Source organism: Thalia democratica, chromosome 2 (assembly GCF_965202585.1).
Source record: "Thalia democratica chromosome 2, ktThaDemo2.hap1.1, whole genome shotgun sequence".
Lineage (NCBI taxonomy): Eukaryota > Metazoa > Chordata > Thaliacea > Salpida > Salpidae > Thalia > Thalia democratica.
The window spans coordinates 16,836,040-16,853,168 of NC_139166.1; the positions used below are offsets into that span (position 1 = coordinate 16,836,040).

A 17,129-nucleotide genomic window follows, 5' to 3' on the forward strand; every position below is an offset into this window, starting at 1 on the left:
ATTTAGACAATAGCTGTAAATTTGAACCGAACATATTGATGCGTAAAAACATAAACAAAAGAATTTTGATACTAAGTGTTCAAATTTAATGAAAAATGCATAGTTGGGTAAATTTAATATAAGTATTAATTACTGAAAATGAAAGTTTTTTTAACTTAATGTAATAAAAAATTTTAAATAGAAAAAGTTTAAGGGAAAGGAAAAAAAAAACTTTATTAGTGAAGATGGATACAACTTAACACTTATAGCTGTAGTATTACTTGTCGAATGTAATTGAATTTGTTCTAATTATGACCTGTTGTAGTTTTATATACTGAAAACGCGTTACAGCACTGAAAAAAGTGAAGTTATTATCTCACGCGCTCATTATAAATTTATATACGCTATTATGAGAGCATGATCGACCGGCCGCGTGGCCCAATGGATAAGGCGTCCGGCTACGATCGGAAGATTGTGGGTTCGAGTCCCATCGTGGTCAATTTATTTTAGTTTGTAAACACATAAATACTTTGAGAGTTTGTCTGAATAGTTAAATTTTAAAACGCAAACATTTTGTAATAAATAATAAAGCAAATTTTTACATGAACATTTTTAGTTTACAGCATGTAACTAAAAGACAAAATTTATTGTCTGATAAAGCAAATAAAGCGAATTAGTAGCACTTTAAAGCTCACCTTGCAGGGATAAATAGCATGTAAATCTACAAAACCTAAAAACAGAATTTTTTCTTTTATTTTTAAGACGTTTTATGTTTATCACTACTTGTTAAGAAGACTTGAGAGTGTTTTTTTTGAACAATAATGTTCAACTTGAAAATGTAAAAAAATTACAGTAGTTTGTATTAAGTTTAATTTGTAAAAGAAATCCTTTTAAAACTGCAGAAATTAATTCGTCGTAATTATGCAGTATTGAACAATTAAAGGTAAGCACATATTGAAATATAGTTATCTTCAACAATAAGGCATAACTTAAATTACAATTTAAAAAGTAGATGTTTTTGTAAACCAATGGACTACTTAAGTATCAAAAACGTTCATATATTGAAGTAACTATTATGAGTTTTATGTCGAAAATGTATTTTCAAGTTTTGGACTTTGAGCTGTTGATAAGACCATTATGACATCAAATCATCGTTACAAACTACAAGGACCTAATTATTTCAACTTTGTACTGTTAACTTTGTTGTAAACAAATTTGAAAGATCAAGAGTCTTAAAAGTACTCGATACAACTCATAATTAATCATATTAGCGTATATAAATTTATAATGAGCGCGTGAGATAATAACTTCACTTTTTTCAGTGCTGTAACGCGTTTTCAGTATATAAAACTACAACAGGTCATAATTAGAACAAATTTAATTACATTCGTCAAGTAATACTACAGCTATAAGTGTTAAGTTGTATCCACCTTCAGTAATAAAGTTTTTTTTTTCCTTTCCCTTAAACTTTTTCTATTTAAATTTTTTTATTACATTAAGTTAAAAAAACTTTCATTTTCAGTAATTAATACTTATATTAAATTTACCCAACTATGCATTTTTCATTAAATTTGAACATTTAGTATCAAAATTCTTTTGTTTATGTTTTTACGCATCAATATGTTCGGATCAAATTTACAGCCATTGTCTAAATATTATTTACTGTCTTGTTGTTATTTGAAAAGGTCAACTCATGCTCACCGAAACCTGGTAGTTAAACGAAGCAGTATATAAAAGTTTGTTTTATTATATATATATATAAGACATAGTGTCGCTTTTGCACGAGAGTCATTTTGCACAAAGCGTCATTTTCGACCTGCTGATTAACTTGAAAACTACTTTCTGAAAAATAAATAAAATTAGTTTTTTGATACTTAATATTTTGAAATACGCTTTCAACTTGGGTATCAGTTCACAATAGTATTTCTTAGATCACAATAATACTAAACATTTTATTACAATTTCCCTCCAGTTTTTTTATTTTCTTATACGTTATTTTTTTAAATTATGCATCCCGCAATCTTATTTTTTAACGAGTTGAAACTAGAAAAGACTTTTTAGTAAATATGAATTGCTAACTACAAAAGTAGTCCACCACTAACCTAAAAGTTTTATTAGTTTTGAAACAATTCATATTTAAAAAGGATTGATTACAAGTTAGTAAAGAATTTTTAATAATTAAGTATTTTTATATACTTTACTGGGCTTATAAGAAAATAACTGTAGATTATTTTCTAAAGCCCTGTAAACTATTTTAAACATAGCCCAAAAGTGCGTGCAAAAGAAGTACCGGACTGAATTACATTTCAAACACAACTTTTTTGGCTTAAAATTTTGTACTGAAAAGAAAAACTACTTTGTAAAATCATGGGGGGCGATTTTTTTTCAAATTTCTGAAAAGGGGGCGATTTAGTAAATAAGTTTGGGAAACCCTGATATAAACGTTTGTTTTATTATATATATATTAGACATAGTGTCGCTTTTGCACGAGAGTCATTTTGCACAAAGCGTCATTTTCGCACATTGCATCACTCTTGCAAGAGGTTAAGGTCAGTGTAATTAGTAATATATTTAGTTTTTGATTAATGAACAAAATATTAAATTTGTTATGCTCGTTTTATGTTTAAGAAAATTTTATTTCTATATAAGAATGTGTTCCCCGATTCGTTTTTTAATCTGTTTTCTAATTTTACTGGGTAAGGTCTTTCTTTAACAAGCTAAAATCAGCTTATCGTCCGTAGTTATGTTTTAAATAATCATAATTTTCGGTTTAACTAAGTATTAAACAACGAAAATATTAGATATATATTTCTTTAAAGTTTATTTATGTCTAAGCATATAACATCATGACGATTAAACCAAATTTACTGTAAAACATTTGATAAAAGTTAATAAAGGAGATGGCAGCAGTAGGATTCGAACCCACGCCTCCGAAGAGACTGGAGCCTTAATCCAGCGCCTTAGACCGCTCGGCCACGCTACCTTAACACATCTCCACAGGGACTCGAACCCGGAACCTCTGGATTAGAAGTCCAGCGCGCTATCCATTGCGCTACGGAGACGCTTGTGGATATTGGCACGGCACGGTTTATAATTTCAAATTGACTATTCGTGACGTAATAATTGAAGCATTTAATATATATGCAAAGCAAACATAGACTAATTGAGATAAATTTAATTACATAGGAATGATATTTATATTTTCTAAAGCTGTAAATAATAAAATTACTTATAGTTAAGTTATTTCATACATCTTATTTTTATACATGTATATCTTTGCTACAGTTTTAAAAAATAACAAAGTTTACTATATGCTTTTAACACGTAACTATTAATTTAATAAGAAAATAAACTTGATTTATTTTATAGAAATAATATTTAGCTTTCTGAGTTTATAAAAGTTAAGTTTATTTACGTACTTATAAAAACAAATGGGTTTATTTGTTACAACAATTCAAACTAATTATCATAAAAACCTTTGTCAAGTTATAAACAAACTTTTTAACCACTGCTGAGTAAACTATAACAGTTTTATTCTAGAATAGTTAATAAGAAAAATTACATTGGTTGAAGTTCAAAACAGTTTTTATTAAATTTGTTCGTTTTATAAACGTCTATTTAGCTTATATTAGTGTTAATTTATTTATTTACACAATAACTATGACAGTTACGTCATCATTAATATCAACTAAAGTTTTAGCAAAATAAAAATGCTCCCCGTCGGGGAATCGAACCCCGGTCGCCCGCGTGACAGGCGGGAATACTCACCACTATACTAACGAGGATGAGATGTGGCCAGTACGGGGATCGAACCCGCGACATTCGCGTTATTAGCACGACGCTCTAACCAACTGAGCTAACCGGCCACACATAAGTACTAGCAAATTTTTAGTTTATAAAGCTGGAAATTTCGATTGATACGTCGTGATCGACACTGCGCGACTACGTCTCTGAGGGAAACACATTAATTCCTTAACATTTTTTGTTTTGTTGTTTTAATTACTTGTTTCTCTATTACTTCGAGCAAATAATGTTTTTATAGTTGCATGAAGTTTAAATAACAATGTTTTATGAACAATTGGTATGCTTATTTTTACAAGTTATTAAGCTTTTCATTTACTTTTATTGAATTAATAGAAATAAAATCTCAAGTTTACTTAAAATTTGCAAATATGCGGAAGTTGATTGAAATGTTATGTCTATTAAGCATAAACGTAATGTTTTTTTAGAGTTTTTGAAGTGCATTTAAACAGCATTAAGAATAAAAAAATATATAAACATTTATAAATATTAGTTGTATTTATATATCTAGCAAACATAATAAGTTATAAATACTTAAAGCTGCAAATATTTTATATTAGCTACCCTATTTGCTGGATAGATAAATTTAAACCTTAAATTAAACTGAAAAGTAAAAACAGGTTACTTGAGGAAAAAAAAAATTAAGGTTATCAAAACAGTCAACTTTAATCGTGACAAATATAAACAGCATAAGTCTGCTCATCAGTCATATCCATGAGAAACTTCAGAAGTATTTAGAGGAGTTTTAAATAAGTGGTGCATAAATAAATATCTTATATAATATAAACTCAACAAGAAATATAATTTTAAAAACTACAGCAATTTACTAATTACTGAGTTTGAATTTAGTTCAAGAAAAAAAAAGTTTTTGAAAGTATAAACTTTAAGTAAGTTAGTTTTAATTACTATCTTTATCACAGAAAAATAACATTGTACTTTTCAAACCCTAAGAATTATTTAATATAATACGATAGAGTTTCTTAAAGCATAAATTTAAAAGCATTTCACTTAGGCTTTGATAGGCATTTAAGCAGTAATGTCAAAAATACATTTTTGTAAGCATTCTTAAATTCCAAATATATTTCTAATATTACAACGGTAGTACAAAAAAAATAAATTTGTTCATTTTCTGCATCAGTTAACTGATTTTGGTGACAGATATAACAATTCATAAGTTTGAGTTTTTCAACAGGTTTTACTAACACAAAAAATTGTCTATGATTATGTTTTTTTGATAGCTAAATATTATCTTAATATAAAACCCTAACTCTGTGCATTAGTGTGCAAGTTTTAAAATAAGCCTTTACTTCAATTTAAACATGCTAAAAACTTTGCATGCAATGTAAAAAATAAGTGATTCAAAAAATGCTTTTCTATACCAACTGTTTAACAAAGTAATCAAAGTACAAAAAACTACTTTTAAAGTAAGTATAAAGTCACACTACTGTGCAACTCAGTGTAACACAATATAAAATGTTTAATAGTATGTTCTGAAATGAGAAAATAAAAGTTCTCTACTATAACTGACCTTTAATTAAATTGAATTTTTTTAATTTATTTAGATTAACCTTAAAACTTTACAAGTTTAAAAACAGCTAAAAATCTAAATTAAAAAAAATCTCTCTAAGAAGGAAACCAATATAAATTATAAGTTATGTTTTGTTTTAAAAAAATTTCTAGATGCATTTACTTTACCTTTTACTTATACTTAAAGTAAGTTTTATATACAACTTAAAAAACTGCATGAAATTTTAATCAACAGATCTATATTCCAATTTTGTAATCAGTGTATAAAATCAGTTTAAGAAAAACTATGTGAAAAGAAAACTAACTTAGAAATAAAATAGTTAAGCTAGTAAATTGGTTTCCAAAAAATTTCCAAAACAACTGAATTAATATTAGATTTTTAAATCAGTTATAAAGATTTTTTACTCATACGCCATATTGAACTTTTTTTTAAATGTTTTGTTATTTTTCTATATTTAAGAATAAAAACATTAGATGAACTTTTAGGCCTTTTGGTAGTATAATACAATTTAAGGTTGTATAATATTTTAATATTTTTGTAAGTGTTTTGTCAGTTATGTATTAGCCATAAAAGAGCAGTTTTATCGCTATATAACATATTTTTCACGCAGATTTTTTTTTTAAACTAAAACAGTGTTAAGTCAGATAACCTAATACAATGGTAGTATAAAGAAATTAATAATTGTAACAGTAACACTTCTGCTTTGTCACGGTGCGTCACTTCGACACGGAGGGTCACTTTGGCACGGCGACAAAATGACACGGTGCGTCACTTTTGCACAGCGTCAAAATGACACGGTGCGTCACTCTAGCACGGTGCGTCACTTTGGCACGGCGACAAAATGACACGGTGCGTCACTTTGGCACAGCGACAAAATGACACGGTGCGTCACTTTTTTTAATTTTAAAATACAATTTACAAATTTAAGCTTTAGCATTTATATTTAATACAAAATCAGTAAGTGAATTTCATAATAATACAGTAAAAGCAGATTTTAATTTGCTAGTTAACCTTTTCTGTTACTTTATATTCTTGAGTTTTATTACAAACTTTTAAAAAACTTGGTTTTGTCTTAACTCTGTTATGAAAATAATATTTAATTTTCTATTTTTAATCTTGCGAATAAAAACGGAGTTTTTTGTAAAAATAAATACATTTTCTAGGATTTCTAAAAACTATTTTCTAAAATCTTAAAACAATATTGTTTATTAATTAGGAGTTAATTTCTTTCTGATGAAAAAAAAAAATATTTTGATATAAAATAGACAACATTTTGAAAGTATGGGGCAATTGGAAGTAATTGGTGAAAGCGACGCTCTATTTACCTAATTATCATGGGCAACCCGTGGTCTCCAATATCTGTATTGAGACATTAGAGACCACGAGTTGCCTGAGCTTTAGGAATATTCTAATAGGAATCAGACGCCTAATCCGTTAAAAAACGGAGCGAGAAAATAATTTAAATAATTACTAATCAACTTTTTAACGAGTTTAAAATCTTGACAATGTCAATTGCAATAATGTTTTATTTTGCGAAGTTATACTTATATAAAAGTGAGAAACATTGTATTTTGTTAAAGCAAGTCTACAATTGTATTACAAGTGTGTATTAGTGGTTTATTGAAATTTATTTAAAGAGATGCTTGATGTAGGGAATGTTTTGCTATAAAACTAATTTATTTGCGGTTATTTGTACTTATAATTTTATCTATGCATTTTTAGTGCTTAGGTGCACAATTTTATTTGCGAAAGAGCATTATGTTTATACTTATAAGTGCACAATATATTTTGCAACTAACATAAGTCGCACAGAGGCGCAAAATTTCGATCTTTTAAGTCAAGTGTATAATGACTTTTCTCAGATGTTACTACTAACGTAGGTCGTCAGGGAACGCAGTATTTTAGTTCGAAATTGCAACGTATTAAGTCGCCAAAAGAGCGCAAGTATTACTTTTTTTAAGCATAAAAACGTAAAATAATAACCGCAATATAATTTAGAATTACAACAGCAGAAAAGTTGTTTTTGATAACGTCTGAGTTTTAGTTTATAAAACAAATACTTTCCTCTGTGTTTACACCTACTAGTTTATCGTTTTGATGTGATGAATGATTGATCTAAAATGTAGATTGTATGTTTTAAATCAGAATGTTGCTGAAGTTTAAAAATTATATTTATATGAGTTTTTATCTTTCTAGTCGTAAAATGGCAAGTCATTTTTAAATTTTTATTACTCGTTTCAAGTTCTAGTACAAAACTGTGTTTAAGTTTTTCCATTTGAAAGAAATCAAAAATAAATTCCCTTTAACTTTGGCAGTCGTATTTTGTTAAAAAAGTTGCTGCTTTTGCATCTTTGTGAACGTTGTATGATACAATTAATTATTTGTCGTTTATTAACCACAGCTTTTAAGCACACCTGACATCTTGCTACTGCTTAAAAATGAGTATGTTGTTTATAAGTACGACGATGGACCATAGCAGGTATAAACATTACGTGTTTCACTTTATTTCATGACCTCACAATCAAAAATTCCTGCGGTCTTTGTTTTCAAAGTTAATCAATGTGATTGTTGCTGATTCTACAAAACCGGTTAGAAGACAGGAAACCCAAAAGTTTCCTAGAAAAACAAGATCGTTGTCCATACCAATGAAGATTGAAGTTTCATAACAAATCGTTCCCTACCTTATTAACCACCGTGTCATTTTGTCGCTGTGCTAAAGTGACCCTCCGTGTCATTTTGTCGCTGTGCTAAAGTGACCCTCCGTGTCGTTTTGTCGCTGTGCCAAAGTGACCCTCCGTGCCAAAGTGACGCACCGTGTCGTTTTGTCGCTGTGTCAAAGTGACCCCGTAAAGTGACGCACCGTGTCGTTTTGTCGCTGTGCCAAAGTGACCCTCCGTGCCAAAGTGACGCACCGTGTCATTTTGTCGCTGTGTCAAAGTGACCCTCCGTGCCAAAGTGACGCACCGTGTCGTTTTGTCGCTGTGCCAAAGTGACCCTCTGTGCCAAACTGACGCACCGTGTCATTTTGTCGCCGTGCCAAAGTGACCCTCTGTGCCAAGTGACGCACCGTGCCAGAGTGACCCACCATGTCATTTTGTCGCTGTGCCAAAGTGACGCACCGTGTCATTTTGTCGCCGTGCCAAAGTGACCCTCTGTGTCAAAGTGACGCACCGTGCCAGAGTGACTCACCGTGTCATTTTGTCGCTGTGCTAAAGTGACTTACCGTGTCATTTTGTCGCCGTGACAAATTGACCCTCCGTGCCAAACTGACGCACCGTGCCAAGGTGACGCTCTGTGTCTTTTTGTCGCTGTGCCAAAGTGACCCTCTGTGTCAAAGTGACGCACCGTGCCAGAGTGACTCACCGTGTCATTTTGTCGCTGTGCTAAAGTGACGCACCGTGTCATTTTGTCGCCATGACAAATTGACCTTCCGTGCCAAACTGACGCACCGTGCCAAGGTGACGCTCTGTGTCTTTTTGTCGCTGTGCCAAAGTGACGCACCGTGTCTATTAGACGACCGTGTCATTTTGTCGCTGTGTCATTCTGACCCGCTCCCAACTATACTAGCCTTAAACAAGTTTATAAGTAACCAAAACTAACTAGTAAAATTTAGTTTAGTTTTTATGTTAACAAAAAAATTATCATTTTCATAATTAAATTGATTTTTTTTATTACTAGTTTGTAATTTTTTTATTTTAAACGGTTCAAACTAAATAGAAAAAACAGAATTACTTTTTTTAATATAAACTTATCTATACTTGGTTTTTTATTTTATTCTAAAAATTTCAAAAAGTATTAAAGCTTCATATTATATATATTTTACAATTATGTTTTTTTTTTCTTTACAAAAACTAAACTTTTTAAACTAACGTGTAAGTATAATTAAAAAAGTAATCCCAAATCGTTAAATCAATTGTTTTACATGCCTTATTTTATAAATTACATGTATAATTGTAGTTAAAGCTATACTTTTTATTCCCTTTAATTAAGTGTAAAACAAACTTAAACAAGTCGTGTCTTATCTAAAAGTTTGATAGTGTTTGTAGCTATAAATTCACAAAAAATATAATAATAACGTGCGATCCTATGGTATATTAATAAGTGAATTCTACCAGAACAGAACTAAACTTAACTTATATAAATTAAAATATAAAGATAATTAGTAATAGTACTATTAATAAAAAGTAATAGTAGTAGTATTACTACAATTCCTAATTCAAAGATTACTAACAATTTTGTATTACCATTAATTTGTAACAGCCTAAATACTAAATAAAAAATTTGAAAAGTATTTTCCATTTTGCAACATTAGTTTCAATAACTACGTCACAAAGTTTGAATTACTACGTCACAATGTATAACGATTTTAATTATAAACGCTATAATTTCAGTGTCGATGTGAGCCTGGCTAGCTCAGTCGGTAGAGCGTTGGACTTTTAATCCAACGGTCAGGGGTTCAAGTCCCCTGTCAGGCTCCTTTATTAACTATTTTTTAGAAAAAGTTTTAATTTTATCATCTCAATTTAAAAAAAAAATAGTTATGTTTGCCTATGCATTGTTTATTTTTTAAATTAATCATTTTTCATCTACTTACGAAGAATATATTTTGTTGAATATATTTACGAGTAAATTAGTATTGATATAACTTTATTAGTAGTTATTGTTGGATATAAGAACTAAATAACAAAATTATAACATAACTAAATAACATTTAAATAGCAAATTTTTGAAAAGTTTAGTCTTTTGTAACTATAAATTATATATACTTAAAAAAACTTATTTACTTAGTTTCTTAATATGATTTGTTTTGTATTGGCAACTACTTAACTATATAAACAAGAAAAGTATATTTCCAACGGGAGCTGCGATGGCCGAGTGGTTAAGGCGTTGGACTCGAAATCTAATGGACATTGCCCACTCAGATTTAAATCCTGCTCGCAGCGAACTATTTTGTTCTGGAATTGCTGTAGTATATAATTTATATAAATACAGAAGTCACATTTTTAGTTAATAGAAGATGTACAGATTTTTTTCATTTTTCATTTTAGTATTTTAAAGTGGGATGACTTTTCACTTAACTTATATACAAACTTGAGTCTAAAAAAACTTCAGAAATTTTTTAAATAAAGTTTTAAAAGTCACGACGACCTACAAAAAGTTATTTCTTCAAAATTTGACTTTTTCTCTTAAATATCTTCTTTGTAAAAACTACTTAGTGTTTATTAAAAAAATCGGCTTTAAAATTATTTAATGTGTTAAAGGTATACAAAAACTGCGTAACCAAAGTGTTGTTTATTCAAGATTAGGAAATACTAATTTTTTTCTTGTTTTCGTGGTTATTATCATTTAACTTTTTTATATTTTTTTCAAGTGCCAAAGTGCACAATTTTAAACAAAAAATACAGTTTATCTAAGACGCCAACACACGAAAAAGTCGTCAACCGAGCGCAATAAATGCACATTGCAATTGTTTTTTTATAAAAGTATAGGGAGGATTTTTTTAAACCACGAAAACATTAAGCAGCAAAAAATGAGCCCGATGAATAGGATTCTTGTTGACTTTTATTCTCAACATATACAAAAAGCTTCTATTTAATGTTTTGCATTTTGCTCAAAGTAAGCTACAAATGTTTATATCGTGGATATACTGAATCTGTAGCCATTCTTATATTTACCTTTGTGTAAGAAAATTAAAATCTATCTTATGAAAAAGATTATTTTAAACAACTGCAGACAGCAAAAAACTTTCTTATAAGTTATGAGCAAGTAATTCTTTGAATTTATGTTGCGAATAAGTTGCTATGTGTAATGATACCGCAAACTTTCGATTTAAAAAACTAAGTTTAGTCGAAAAGAAAGTGATATTTCTTAAAATTTTTAGCAAATACTCTATACTAGAGGTTAAGAATAAACGAATAGTCTAAGGAAGCAGCTAATGTACTAGCAAATCATTCAAGGACTTTTTAAAAAAAAAGTTTCGAAAAAAAAAGCATTTTAATCAGGAAAGTAGAAAAATATTTGTTGAAAAACTGTTCAATTTGTTTTCACATTAAAATAACTCGTAATTGTTAAAGTTTTTAAAACTAGCTACTAAACGTCAGTGTGTTATTGTGAAGATTGAAATAAAGAGTTTATTTTGTTAAAAAAAAGCTTCTTAAGTAGTCTTTAAACAAATGTATGTTTTAGCAAATAAGCATTTACAGCTGATTTTTCACTGAAACTTAATGTACTTGTGTAAAGGGAGGTAAGTTTTGCACATTTCTTATGACGTTATTTTCATTCACTTAAAAGTAACACTTAATTTCGTTTTGGCTATTTTAAGATGATTTTAAAATATTATCTTAGAAATTAAAATAATTTTTATCTATGCAGATACTTGATAAATACTTTAAAAATGTTTATAGGAGTAACTCTCATAGTTAATTTTAACAATTGTTTTAAAAACAAAATTGTTATTTATTTACGAAATGTGATTGTTATTTCCTTAAAGCTTTTTCAAGCCATTTGTTTTTAAATTGTGTAGCGAAAAGGAGTAATTGATTATTTTAAACATATTTCAAAACATCTCCTTCCTCTATTTGTTTACGAATTTAAATTATTTCTTTCATTTGGGGTTTATTTAAAAACTTAATAGTTTTGTGATAATATTATTACAATTTAATTGTTTCCAAAACATTACACTTATTAAAAGTTACTTTACGAAAGCAAAGTTTCTTTCTTAATGTTATTAGTAAAACACTTGTTTTAATTATTGAAAACTTTTAAAAGTTAAAGCATTTAAAATGTCTTTTAATCTTTAGTGACTAAATATAACATTTATTTTAAAAATATAAAACTAAATACATCTTAAAATATCAATGGACAACTACAACGAACAATCTAGTTCATGTCAGCCTATTATGGCGTCACAGCCGTAAGTTTGATGAAGATCATCAAGTTGGATGTAATTAGATGAATTGATTCATCACCAACTTCAACTTTTACTAAAGGTCATCGTCTGACTTAGCGGATGTTCGGACTCATTCAGTCGGCGACAACTACCTTCCTATTTGTACCAAACACAAAAGTTGTATGGACATTAGACGTTAGTTTTTCGACAAGATGATAGGAAAAGAAGTGGACTTCAGTAGACTGACTTTATAAAAATTTGAACTAACACAAACATATTAAGTGTTTTAGTTGTTGTAAAAAGTTTTAATACATAATTCACTTATAACTTTGCATGTGCACTTATGTTATGTATATATTAGTATTTTTTCAAGTCTTTTGATACTTTCTATAAAGATTTTATTGTTTTAAATAGCAATATAAAAATAACTTAACCAGTGAAATGATTTTTTTAGTTTTTTTAAGAGGGGGAAAGAACCTAATATGTACTAAATTTCATAAATTATGTTTTAATTTTAAAATCTAAGAAACATATTTTAACTTTAAAAAAAAACAGGTTAAGGGAGTGTAGCAGTAATGCATGCTTCACTGCTTTCTTAATTGTATAAGAGAAGAGATTGTAAAAAAAAAGATTAATTTCTCGGTATACTAACATTTCCAACACGCGTTCAATTCCCACCCACACGACTCCAACCCGATCAAATCCCGCCCGAATCAAATCACACTCGAATCAATTCCAACCCGATCAATTCCCACCAGAATCAAATCCCACCCGATCAATTCCCACCCGATCAATTTCCACCCAGATCAATTACCACCCAAATCGAATCCCACCCAATCATTTCCCACCGGAATCAAATCCCACCCGACCATTTCCCACCCGATCAAATCCAACCCGAATCAATTCCAACCCGATCAAATCCCACCCGAATCAAATCCAACCCGATTAATTCCCACCCGATCAAATCTAACCCAAAAATTTTTCTTTTTTTTTAATGTTGAATTTCAGTTGTATTAAAAATGTAAAACTTTGTAAAAAAAATATTTGATTATTAATGCCATGATTAAGTATCCATTTTTATAAGAGGCATTTAAGCCCACAACTTCAACTTATTAGTATCTGTATAAGTTTTTGTTCGTTCAAAAATTCTTTTGTTTACAAAGTTTATTGATAATTTGTCTGGTTATTATTATATATTCAATTTTTCATCTCTCCATTTTCAATAATGTTGATATTTTAGTTATTTTAAAAATGTAGAACTCAACGTTAAAAAAAAGTTCTAAGTTCTTTAGTGGGATTGATTTAGTTGAATCAATTTATATATAAGGCATTTAAGCCAATAACTTAAATATTGTAGTATCTGTGTCAGCTTTCGTTTTTGTTCGTAATTAAACTCTTTTATTTCTGAAATTGGTAAATAAAATTTGTAATTATAAATCTTTGGTTAATTATCATACTACATTCTTAATGAAGATAAATTTACAAAATATAGGTCAATTTTCCTTGCCGGCCGTAAATACTTAAAAAAATCTAGTCATAAACGAACAAAAGTAGTTTAGGTCTAGAGTTTAATATAATAAGCATTAAAATAATTTTAAAATTTCAAAGTTCTTATTAAAAAAAACTATGTTGTACAGTACTATATTATTTTGTTGTTTTAAGTAGTTACAAAAACTAAAATATAATTAAGTGTCAATGTCAATTGTTTCAACTCGTACAAAAAAAAAACTAATTGGACGTAAATTAGTTAGCATGATAGAAAATGGTACCGATACTAAAAACTTAATTATTATTCAAACCTGATCTAAATTAAGCTTTAGTAACAATGATAGCATTTTACAAGTAACAGACCAACTTTTTGTTGCTCGCAAGTCGTAATTATTTAATTATCGTAGTTATCAACAAACAAAAATGACATTAAACTAAAAACATGATAAAATAAGCAACAGTAAAAATTTTAGCTTAAATAAAAAAATCGTTTTTACCTTACTAATTTCATATTTCAAACGATTTTTGAAAATACAAAAAATAAAATTTTAATGTGAGTTCCAAACGTATTAAAATTTTTAATTCGTACAAGAATAAATATAATCGGGTTTGATAATATAGTGGGAATTGACCGGGTAGGAATTATGTGGATGGGAATTGATTCGGGTGGGAATTGATTCGTTTGGGAAATGATCGAGTGGGAATTGATTTGGGTAGGAATTGATCGGGTGGAATTTGATTTTGGTGGGATTTGATTGGGTGGGATTTGATTCGAGTGGGATTTGATTCGGGTGGGAATTGTGCGGGTGGGAAATGATCGGGTGGGATTTGTTTCGGGTGGGATTTGATTTGGGTTGGATTTGATCGGGTGGGATTCGATTCGGGTGGGAAATGATCGGGTGGGAAATGATCGGGTTGGATTTGATTCGGGTGGGATTTGTTTCAAGTTGGATTTGATCGGGTGGGATTTGATTCAGGTGGGAGTTGTGCGGGTGGGAAATGACCGGGTGGGATTTGATTTAGGTTGGAACTGAACGGTTCCCAATTTCTCAATGCTTAAATATGATAACTTTGAATAAACGTTGCTTTTGGTAGAATGGTGAGCCAAAGCCACCTGTTAACTCTTATTTAAGCTAAGTATTATTTAATCGACTATTATGTTATGTATTCTTTGTAGTGTGTGTTTAATTTGTTTATATTGTAATGTGTAATAAATTGTAAAACTTATTGAACAGTACTTAGGTAAATATCACAAAGAGGTCCTATTTAGAATGTATTAGCAAGGTTGGCTTTTTATGGTAATACTTAGTTTATATAATGAGCCTTCAGGTTCACTATCACTATACAGTTGTTGTAGTCTAAATGTTCTAAGATTTTAGAGAATAGAAAATAGTTTTTGTATTTTTCCAAAGTTTTATTGGTAAATGGTGAATCAACCGGAAGTTGTTATGGAGTGACTAGAAAGCACTGATGCTAACCAGTGGCGTAGCGAAGTATTTTGGTCAGGAGGTGCGCAATTAATTTCTCAAAAAAAACCCTATATTAAAACTTTTGTAATAAGCTATAAATAGATCTTTTTATAAGTAAAAAAGTTGAAAAAAAATTCATTAAGAAAAATAAGTTCGAAGTAACTGTTATAAAAATTACTTATACATTACAAAATTAAACAATTTAATAAAAAGTATAAATTTCATTACAATTACTTATACTTGCACAAATGTAAACTTATTAAATAAAAATTGTTTTTACTACTAACAGTAAACTTTATATCTTTAAAAATGATTATATTCAATAAAACGAAAGTATCTGTTTTATTTACGAAAAACATATCAATCTCTTTAATATACAATAAAACAGTGATAAGTACACCTCATTGCACATAATTTGAATAAAAATGCACAGAAGTTAAAATAGATCAAGTTTATAACTGTTATTACAGTTTATTACAACTTTGTAAAATAGTTAAAGATATGTTTTTTAAATTTATTTTACTGATTGTACTTGTTTAAAATAAATATCACAAACAAAGTTTATTTCTCATAGGCCGACACGCTTTTTCTTGTATGTTTACAAAAATAAAGATCAGAAAACTAGCAGTAGTCTTAAACATTTATTGTAGCATAAAAAAAAAACTTGTAAAATTGTTTAATTTTCCTTTAAGCGTGCCGTATTTTTGTAAACTTTTTGTAGAAAAATCTGCCATAAGGTTATACTACAGCGGTGCACTAACTAGTTGCGTACTTTTTGAGTCTAAAATCTTATGAAGTTAATGAGGTTTTAGAATTTTTTCTCATGGAGTTTTTCATCAACATCGCATTTTCGTTTGCGCACCGAATCAGTATATTGGGTAATTTCTCTAACTTGTCACTAATGGGTATTCAAAATTTCGTTTAACTTTTCGAATACTAGATAAACATAGTTGAAAAAGGCAAATTAAGCAAAAATAAAAAACAATGAAGGATAAAGATATTACATTCCTTTTTTTACTTCTTTTCTTTTTTTGGGTGGCACGCATGCGCCAGTGTCCCTCCCCACGCTACGCCCCTGATGCTAACCGTTACACCATCGACGCTTGTGAAAGTAATTTACAACTCGAGCATATAAAATTAATTTCATGGATTATATCGGTATGTATTTTATTAACAATGATTTAATATCAACAAATACTTAAAGAAAGAAACGTAATAAACACTTTTCAAACTTTGCAACTATAAAACGTAATTTCTTCAAGCTTTTATTAATATACGTGTGTTTTGTGGTTATTTAAAACAATTAAAATCAGTAACATTTTATATAATTACAGTACTACGTTTTTACAAAAACAACAGAATAAAGTTTATTAAAATTTTATAGAAATAATTGATATTCATTTGAAAAATTGTTCTTTAAGTTTTGGCTTACCACCGGCTGTGAATAAATTTTATTCAAAAAACTTTAAACATAAACCTTAGTCGAGTATAATACTTTATTGATCATAAATAAAGTACAAAATTCAAAGTAGTTCATTACAACTAGCATTTATTAGTCAGGTATTAATGTTTTATACTATATTTCGCTCAATTTTATTGTAATAATTTATCTTATTTGTTTTCATTACGTGAGAACAAACTTTTTTTTTCTTAATTTTATGTTTTGTTTTGTTAAAAGGATTTAAAAATGTTTTTTCATGTTTCTTTTTTTTAATAATTTTTCAGTTGATAAAGTGTTTAAACTTTGAAATATTTAATTAAGCTTTCAGTGCTGATAAACTTGGCTGATACTGAGTTCAAACAAATCAAAAATTTAAAAATATGTTTCAAGACTAAGTTCTGATAAACTATGCTTCAAACAATTATTTTTAATAGGAACATCACAGACATACTGCGAGTAAGAACGCGTTAAAATTTTTTAATTCAATCACCTTTAAAGTTAGTTTTTATTTATAATTGCAAGTTGTCGTATTGT

General features: G+C 28.8%; 5 non-coding genes across 5 annotated transcripts; 1 reads left to right on the top strand and 4 right to left on the bottom strand.

Moving 5' to 3' along the window:
- Positions 1 to 2,880: 2,880 nt before the first annotated feature.
- Trnal-aag (transfer RNA leucine (anticodon AAG)) lies at positions 2,881 to 2,962 on the bottom strand. The gene has a single exon. It is a non-coding gene; the product is annotated as a tRNA-Leu (tRNA).
- Positions 2,963 to 2,968: 6 nt separating this feature from the next.
- Trnar-ucu (transfer RNA arginine (anticodon UCU)) lies at positions 2,969 to 3,041 on the bottom strand. Its single transcript has one exon. It is a non-coding gene; the product is annotated as a tRNA-Arg (tRNA).
- Positions 3,042 to 3,692: 651 nt separating this feature from the next.
- Trnad-guc (transfer RNA aspartic acid (anticodon GUC)) lies at positions 3,693 to 3,764 on the bottom strand. The gene has a single exon. It is a non-coding gene; the product is annotated as a tRNA-Asp (tRNA).
- Positions 3,765 to 3,771: 7 nt separating this feature from the next.
- Trnai-aau (transfer RNA isoleucine (anticodon AAU)) lies at positions 3,772 to 3,845 on the bottom strand. The gene has a single exon. It is a non-coding gene; the product is annotated as a tRNA-Ile (tRNA).
- Positions 3,846 to 9,710: 5,865 nt separating this feature from the next.
- On the top strand, positions 9,711 to 9,783 carry Trnak-uuu (transfer RNA lysine (anticodon UUU)). The gene has a single exon. It is a non-coding gene; the product is annotated as a tRNA-Lys (tRNA).
- Positions 9,784 to 17,129: the final 7,346 nt, after the last annotated feature.